Source organism: Nuphar pumila, chromosome 9, assembly GCF_984573655.1.
Source record: "Nuphar pumila chromosome 9, dmNupPumi1.hap1.1, whole genome shotgun sequence".
NCBI lineage: Eukaryota > Viridiplantae > Streptophyta > Magnoliopsida > Nymphaeales > Nymphaeaceae > Nuphar > Nuphar pumila.
The window spans coordinates 70,730,744-70,740,551 of record NC_143257.1 but is presented as its reverse complement, the minus strand read 5'-3'; positions in this window follow the sequence as shown (position 1 = coordinate 70,740,551).

Genomic DNA, 9,808 nt, shown 5'->3' with positions numbered 1-9,808 from the left:
CCATTTTAGGATCTAGAATCCAATTCCACTTTGGATCTTAGACTTTAGATTCAAATCCCTTTTAGGATCCGGAATCCAACTCTAATTTACATCTCAGACTTCAGATCCAAATTCCAACTTAGGGTCTAGAGTCCAACTCTATCTTGGATCTCAGATTTCAGATCCTAAATCCGTTTTAAGATCCAGAATCTATTTTAGGATCGAGAATCCAATTCCATTTCCAGTTCTAGATTTCAAATCCAATTTCAGATCTTACCTGAACCTTCTAAATCCGTTTCCATTTTTAAATACCATTTGGATTTCTCAAGTCCATCTTGATTTCAAATTTGAAATTCAATTCCACTTCAAATACTCATTTCCTTCTCTTAATTCTATGTTTAAAATTCAAAGTCCATTTCTAATTTGAAACTCCATTTCCTTTCATTTTAGCTTCAAATCATTCTTTCCAAATTCAAAGATTTATTTTCCCAACTCTGATTATTTTAAAAGACTTAGAACTTCTCTAATCTATCTCAAATTCTAAGTTAGATCCAATCATTTCTTCACTCCATTATCAAGATCATCTCAGAACACTTGGAAAATTTCAAAACCTCTTTCAAAAGAGCATACAACCTTGCATTGCGCAAGCATGATTCTTTGTACATTTAGACTTAGAATAAATTCTTAGAATAAATTCTTAGATAATATTTAGGCAAAGCAAAAGGCATAAATTCGATCCTTGGTTCGATTACCCCTGGTAAAGGCACCAAGAACGGTCGAACCTCGTGCCGACAAGCGAATCATGTCTCTCCATTTTCCCACAATATATTTCAAAATGGAGGCGAGTTATTTGCTAAATATTTTCAAATCAAGGTCAAGTGAGACCCCGCAAAAGAGTTCCTCTCTCTCTTCTTTTTTTTCTTTTCTCTTCTCTCTTCTTTTCTCTCTTTTATTTTCTCCCTTCAAAAAGGAGGAAAATAGAAGTTAGAAAGGAAAAGAGAAGGAAGAGAGAGAAACCACAAGAGAGGAAAAATTTTGTGATGATCACATCTCCCAAGTTGCTGCCTTGGTTGCTGCCCCTGCTGGCTTTAGAGTTTCCTGCACTGATATTGCTGTGTTCATTCATGGGAAAAGTGACAGGTACCTCTCCTTCGATGGGAGCTTTTCCGCAACTGGCTTCAGCTTGTTTGGATAATATCCCAACCATTATCTTTTTGAATAACCGATATATAGCAGGATGAATCTCACTTTTGTTGTCCTGAACCCCCTCTCTGACAAACTTTTGGGAATCCATTCCTTACTCTCTGCTTGTAACCAGGATGTTAGAGCAGTGCAATCTTTGATCTTTGCCTGAATCAACCGACAATGCCAATGATCCCTCTGAAGGGAAAAATGGGGGTTTTTAGAAAAGATCTAGAAAGAAATTTTAATAATGGAAGAAATCACAATCTGACAATGAAAATATCCCATTACGAGGGATCGGGTTGTCACAAAAAAATTTGTGACAACCGTATTGTTTTTCTGTGAAAAAGGATAAACAATTAAAATATGGACAAATATTAATTTTGAAAAGGACATCTCTTGACAAAAGATACTTTATTGCAAAAGAGGGTAAGGAATAGAATAAAAAGAATTTCGAAGGTAGATGACAAAGATTTAAAATTTGAAGAATTTGTAGACAGGATCAAAAGAATTTGAAGAAATCAGAAGAAGAAAAGGTAAATACACCTGGGTTTTAAAAACAGAGAGGAAATTTTGAATAATATATACCCAGGGTTTTGGAAAATACAAGAAATATAAAATATCATGCAATCACAGATGTGCAAACAAGGATGCAAAAACAACACTCCTTAAAGCTGACTCTAAATGCAATATTTTGAAATGGCTGATAGGACCTTAATCCTAACTCTAAGGTTTAGATCATCTGATTTCAATCAAGATACGACGATATACTCAAGCCGAAGCTCGAAGTACGTGGCATAGAAATATTTCTCCGGTTCTAAGGTAATGGCTTCCCAACATCCTTGAGCACCTACCGATATACTTCAGACTATGGCCCTTAGGTGCGTGGTAGGGGGGTGCGAACCCAAATAAGTGGTCCAGTTGTGAGGCTCTCTCCTGAACTATGGTTCAGTGAGACAGCCCAGCAACGTGAAGACCGGGACAATATAGGTAGGGAGGTTTTCAAAAACATGTTCAGCATGCAAGAAATCAGATGGCTCTAATGTGAGTCCTAAAAAGAGATAGAATTTAAATAAAGAGAAGCATACACTAGCATACATTGTTTGCATTCAATCCCTAGAATTGAGGAGAGTTGTATTTTAGACCTAAGTCTAATGTGAACATGGAATAATCTCCTCAATATGGTCCTACCAAACCATACTCAGATCCTATATGCAATGATGTCAGCTTAGGACAGAGTCTAGGCTCCTGAGGTTTGCATGAAAAAATGAAGCTGACATTTGTAGAATAAAGACTTAGATAATATCAAAGCAAGGCATAGATTCAACCAGACGAAGACGAGTCCCATCTCGGTCGCCAAACCTGTGATCATCGCAAAAATTTTCCTCTCTTGGTATTTCTCTCTCTTCCTTCTCTTTTTCCTTTCTAACCTCTATTTCCTCCTTTTTAAAGAGAGAAAATAAAAGATAGAAAAGAAGAGAAAAGAGAAAAGAAAAGAAAAGAAAAGAAGAGAGAGAGGAACTCACTTGACCTTAATTTTGAAAATGTTTAGGAAATTACTCGCCTCCATTTTGAAATATTTGCGGGAAAATTAGGAGACGAGATCCGCTCGTCGGTACGAGGTTCGACCGTTCCTAGTGCTTTTACCAGGGGTAATCAAACCAAGGGTCAAATTCATGTCTTTTGCTTTGCATTAATATTACCTAAGAATTTATCCTAAGTCTAAATGCACAAAGAATCATGCTTGTACAATGCAAGGATGCATGCTCTTTTTGAAAAATGATTTGAAAATCTCCAAGTGTTTCTAAGATGAATCTGATAATAGAGTGAAGAAACTTAGAACTTAAGATTTAAAGTTCTAAGTTTTTGGAATAATCAGGGTTTTGGAAAAATAAATCTAGACTCTGAAAGGAATGATTTTGAAGTTGAGATAAAGGGAGAAGAAAGAAAATTTCAAAGTCATAAATGGACTTTGAATTAAAATTTTGAACCTGGATAAATGTTTGAAATGGAATTGAATTCTAGCTTTAAAGTTTGAAATTAGAATGAGATTTGAGAAATCTAAATAGAATTGAGAAATGGAATTGGTTTTTGGAATTTTGGGGATCAAGATAAACTTGTATTTTGAAATCTAGAATAAAATGGAATTGGATTTGAAAGTTGGAATTCGGAATAGAATTTGATTTTGAAATCTAGAATTCAAGTTGGAATTTGAATCCAAAGTCTGGATCCTAAATAGAATTGAGATCCAAGATAAAATTGAATTCTGGATTGAAAATCCTAAATGGGATTTGGATTTGAAATCTGAGATCCAATGATGAAGTTGAATTCTGGATCCTAAATGGAATTTGGATCGGAAGTCTGAGATCCAAGATAGAATTGGATTCTGGATCCTAAAATGGGTTTTGGATCTGAAGTCTGAGATCCAAGATGGAGTTGGATTCTGGATCCTAAAATGGGTTTTGGATCTAAAGTCTGAGATCCAAGATAGAGTTGGATTCTGGGTCTTTAAATGGAATTGGACCCAAGATTTGGAATCTGAGATGAAATTTGGATCTAACTTTGGATTTGAATTTTGAAAGTCCAAATGTGACTTTTAAAGATGGATGTGAAACTTCAAAATTAAATTGAACTTTGAAATTGAAAATCGAATTAGAAATTTGAAGTTTGAATACAAAATGATTTTAAAATTTCAAAGTCAAATTGGACTTTGAAATTGAGTCTTGAAATGAGATAGAATTTGGATTTGAAATAGAAACTTGAAGAAAAAATATTCAAAATCACTTGGGTTTTTGAAAAAGAATTTTGAAAATATGATGCAATTCTATCCTAAATGCTGAATGAATTTAAAGAATTTGGAATTTGGATTTTGAAAATCATATTTCATTCTTTAAATGAATGTAAATAAGATTAATGATATAATACACTCCTGACTATGGTCATTGAATGTATTATATAATAATCGCATTTAAATTCAGGTAAAGAATCAAACATATTTTGGTGTTTTTATAGAGTTTAGAATGAAATTAATTCTCAATATATCCTGACTATGGCCATTGATATATGTATTGAATCAATTTTGAACTAAACTCTGATAAAAGAGGGAAATGTTTAAAGAAGATATGATGAATTTTGAAAAGAATCCAGTGTGGATCCAGTGTTATTCTATAAAAGATAAAAATCCTAAGTTTTGTTTACATCCTGACTATGGCCATTGATGTAAATTGTCAACTTAGGATTAATTACCTTTTACAAAAATGGTGCACGTGACATTCGTGTTTCACCATTGTGAGATTTTAGAAAATAAAGGCAAAAAGCCTGAAAACAAGCAATTCATGACATTTACCATGCTCATTCATTCTATCTAAAGCTAGAAAGATAAAATTCTCATTAATACCTAACTTATTACAGAAAAATTAAAGTACAACCCCCAAGTAATGACATTTTCCACATATTCCCTGCAAAACACTTGGTTAGTATGAAAAATAGAAGAAAATTGCACATTTCATATGGTGGTCAATGGTAAAATAGTCATATGCCAAAATATACATGATGGAAAGATGGAAAATGATATATATACCTATATACATACCTATATATATGTATATATATATGTATATAGGTATATATATACATATATATGACCTATACAATACCTTGTGAAATAAGAGAGGAGAGAATTGGGTATATACTCGTGGTGCTGGGTTGTTGAATTGAACTGTTCCAGTTATTGATTCTTGAATGGACTACAAGATAACTCTTTCAAATGTATTCAAAATTAATTTTATGGCAAGATCAACCTCAAAAGACATCAATGCTGAATTCCCTACTGAAGTTCAAAAAAACAGCAACATTTTACAAGGAAGGAAAAGCAAAAGGTGGTTATTGAGCATTCGGAAGGCTGTGTGAAGGCAAAGCGCAGCAAAATGCTGTTGTATAGCAGGTATACGATGGGTATGGGGTGCTGGGCACTACTGTAGGTAACCGGGGGCCATAGCGGTGTTTGTTGTTGCTATGAATGCTAAGGGGAAAAAGCCATAACAAACATATGTTGTAAACCTGTGAAGCAATAACTTATAAAATGACAGATGGTAGACACAGTAAACGAGTGATAGTATAGGTGTCAATACTACGAAATGCTGCTACCATGGTATGCACAATTCATGAAAAGCACTTAAACCTTAGGCAAGTGGGTGGCCGCAGGTAGGTTGTGCAATCATATGGAAAGTTGTGAGAGTGTTGGTGGCTGGGATGACAGGAAATGAAAAGTAGATGGTATGCCTATGTAGTGTTGTGGGCACTGGTGAAGAGATGCTAGTAGTGGTTAATGAAGTATGGGTTAGTGAAGTAGAATGCTGGAAGGTGGATGTGGCTCTCCAGCAGTTGCCTTATCTGGGCAAGTCTCTATGTTATTGAAAAGCAGAAATGATATATGATGAAGCTTATGTGGTGAGGTGTGCATGTTCGTACCTCAGTTTGGTAGAGCCCTATAAAGATGCACTCCACAAGACAACATTGATACAACCATCCTCATACACGTAAGGTGCAACAGTATAACAAAGTAAACAAGGTTATAATAAATGATTAATCGACTGCTAGAGCACAGTAAGAAAGAAAATCAAGGATTTGGAAAGTGCTAATCGGTGATTCCAGAAATACCATATGATACAAATGACCATCATGACTGAACAAATGCATATGAAATCTGCATCACATAATTAGTATAACAGGTGAGTGAGATTCTCTGATTTTTAAGAACTAACATACCTGTACTGCTGTATTGAGCTTCACTTTCACTTGAAGATACATATATCATCAAATTATAACACAAATGATATCAGATACCATCAAAATTTAGCATTTGCTTTTGTGATTATTATTCCAAATCATGAGAGACTGAATGAAAATACAAGCATGGATCGACATGTCCAAATGAGTCTGAGCTCTTTGGATTATTTCTTTGATCTTCACATATGGGATTAACAAGAAAATTATTAATCTGACATAACCATGATGGCCTGACCAGCAGCTTAGCCTTCACAGCCTGAGGTATGATTCTAACTCTGCCACCGTCACTTATTTCCAGTACTTCACGTTTCTTCAACAATGCCATAGAGTCAGACAATAGCTAATAAAATTCAGAGGATTGCCAGTTTGAAATTCATGATGGGCTTAAACATGATGAGGGAAACATTCACGCAAGTAATGAACATAACATGAATCGAGATGCAGGGTAAAAAAAAAGTTACAGCAAATAAAATTTGAGGATATCGAGGGATTTTTCTTGTTTTTTTATAATAAAAAAATGAGGAAAATAAGAACGCAAGATACTGGAATGAGATGCTATATTAGCAGACCTATGCCACTATGTACTTTCTTTTTGAAAACCCTGACTAATGCTACAACATTTTGATTTTATATTAAGAATCAGAGCAATTAACGATACCCCGACAAATAAGAGTGAAGAGATTAGATCATACCTCCCGGATGCACCATCATGATTGATTTCAGTACAGAACTGATCATGGCAAAGAGCAAGGCGTTTGTGCAGGATATATAGGAACCGTAATCTAGACTAACATTTTGCCTCAAAGAAACAGATCAGGATTTAGCTCGGCTTTTGAGTAAGTTAAATATGAATCCATTTTTTTTCTTTTTCTTTAGCACAGTGAGCATATTACGATAGGCATTAAATTTTTTGCAAAATTGATGATACTGTATCATGACCAACATGAAATGGCAGCAGGTTAAGCACAGAGGGCCTTAATCAGAATAGATCCAGATGGCTCCTGCGTGATTATCTCTCAAAACCAGTGAAAGAAAAGGAAAAGAATATCACAGAAAGCAACAGGAGCAAGGAAAGTTAATTTGGTAAAAATGAATCGGGTGCAAGGGATGATGTTGAAATCCAAGCAAATACGATGGGTGATCTATAGTTTCTTACCATCGAATACAGAAAATCAGGTTAACAACATGTAATTTAAAAAAAAATGTAAATCGAAAGCATCAGAAATGCAACTAAGACATCCTGTGTATCGGATGATTGAAATAAAATGGAAAATCAACTGTAGACCAATACTAAAAAAAAGAAATGAAGAAATTATAGGGACTCAAAATAATTGATGAATGAGGAGGAGAGAATATTGGAATATATAATTCCTTTGTTATAGCACAAAGATGGGTTGAGGTTGCCATCGGCGACTCAACACCATCAATGGTGCGTCAATGGGGACCGAAATAGGAAAATCAAAAGAAAGTCCAAAGAAAGAAGCAAAAACAACAACAACAAAAAAACAAATGGGGAAAAGAAAAGAAAAAGAAAAACCACGAAGCGGAAGATGCGGTAAGGAAAGAAATAACGCAGAAGAGGAGAATCAGTGGCTTACCTTGATCCTACTGCAGAGATGGTCCTTTTCCTTCGACTAATTTCGGGAAGCCGAGAGAGGGCTAGAGCTTGTGGCTATCACCGGAGGTTGGGATTTCCTTGCCTTAAGAGGTCGACCTTCTTTAGTCGATCGAGAAGAAATCTGATTATATGGATTTATGATGGCTGAGAAGAGAGAGATTTTCTCTTTGGCCGCTATTGCTGCAAGATCGTGTTTCTTATTTGCTATTATGGCCCTTCAAAGTTTGAAGCCAGAGTAAGAAAACGGGGATTTGGTTGTGCCTTTGTTACAAAGAAAAAAAAAAGGAATGCTGAAGAAGAATTTATTGTGTGAGGGTGGAGACCCGAGAAGCGAAGAATAGATGGACTCTGGTGGATGATGTCGATAATGGATGCCCTCAAAGGGGGATTGAGTGCCTCTTCTTGAAGAGCGACTAGAAAACTCGAGAAAGGGAACTGTTGTAGATGAAAGGTGGAGAGAAGAAGGGTCTGTTGAAGATGGAGGGTAGGAAATGAGAGGGAGAAGTGCACGGGAATGAAGTCGTTTCCACTTTTTTCTTTTTTTCAAAAATAGGATTCTTTTCAAGAAACTTTTGTAAAATGGTTTTTTAAATGAGTTTTTTAGCAAAGTTTAAATTTAAAAAAGCTTAAAGCCATTTGTTTTTCTTGTAGTTTTTCCAAATTTTTTGGTTTTTGTGTTATTTTTTCATTTTTTTGTATTTTTAGAATAAAATCCTAAGATTTATGAGGAAATAAAGATTTAAAATTGATTTTTTTTATTTTTGCAAAATATTTACAAAAGAGAATTTTTCTGAGAATTCAAGGCTATTTTGGGGAAATCTCTTCAGAAAATGGGTTTATATCCAGATTTTTAGGAAATATTCGAGGTTTTAAAACTTTGAATTGAGAAATACAGGGTTGTGGATCCAACAAGATATCAGATGGACTGTCTAAGCTTTTTCAAAAATTATTTTTGGTATTTTGAAATTTTAATTTGAAACTTGAGACAACGAGGCTCAGATTTGGGTTTTGACACTGGGTCCGGATCCGAAAATCAAATTGGATATATCATTATGGGATTTAGTCCAGAAAATCTAAAGAATAACTGAAATTTAGTTTTGAAATTGCTTTGATTTTCTCAGAAAAATGGGGCCAGGGGCAAAACGGACATTTTTACCAAACTTTGAAAAATTTGGGGTGTTCACAGCAGGATATAAAATGCAGCTAGAAATTTGAGATCCAGTAGAATGGGAGAATAAAAAATAACCTGAAGTTTTGAAAAAAATTGGATATTTGGGAAAATCATCCAGGGTTTGAGAAAATAAAAGAAAAAGATGAGAATATGGATATTTGGAAAAATATTTTTGGGGAAAATATGAGAGGAATAAAAGTAACATACAAACAGTCACATCCTGCACAAAACATTTATGCACATACAGCACTCCCTAAAATGCTGACTCTAGATGCATCATTTTGAAAAACAGCTGTAGGACCTTAACCCTAACTATAGGTTCAGATCATCTTTGTCCAATCCAGTTATGCTGATATACCTGAACCGAAATCCGGGGTACGTGGTATATAATTTCAAATCTGGTTCTAAGGTAAGGTTTTCCAACATCCTTGAGTACCTACCGATATACTTCAGACTGTGGCCCGCGGTACGTGGTAGGGGGCGTTAACCCAAATAAGTGACCCAGTTGTGAGGCTCTGTCCCGAACTACGGTTCTGGAAGAGAGCCCAACAATGTGAAGACCGGGCAAAGATAGGTAAGGGAGGTTTGAAAAAATGATCACATGCAAGAAATAGAGGGCTCTAAGTCCTAGAGAGGTAGAATTTTGAAAATCTTTGAAGAAGCATACATTGTTTGCATTCAGATCCTAAATTGAGGAGAGTTGTATTTAGACCAAAGTCTATGTGAGCATGAAAATATCTCCTCAATCTGGTCCTACCAAACCATGCCTAAGCTACATGCAATCAATCTAGGCTCCTAGGTTCGCATGATATCATTAAGCAAAGAGCTGACATTTTGTGAATACAGTTTTAATAATTGAACTAAATCAAGCATACTTTTGATCAGACAAAGACAGGTCCCATCACGGTCGCCAAACCTGTTATCGTCGCAAAATTTTATCTTCCCTTCCTTGCGGTGAGAGAGGGGAAAACATTTTCGCGAGTCAAACTTGACTAGAGTTTTGAAAATTTGTTTTGAAATACTCGCCTCCGTTTTGAAAATAGCAGGAAAATCCATGGGATGGGGCTCGA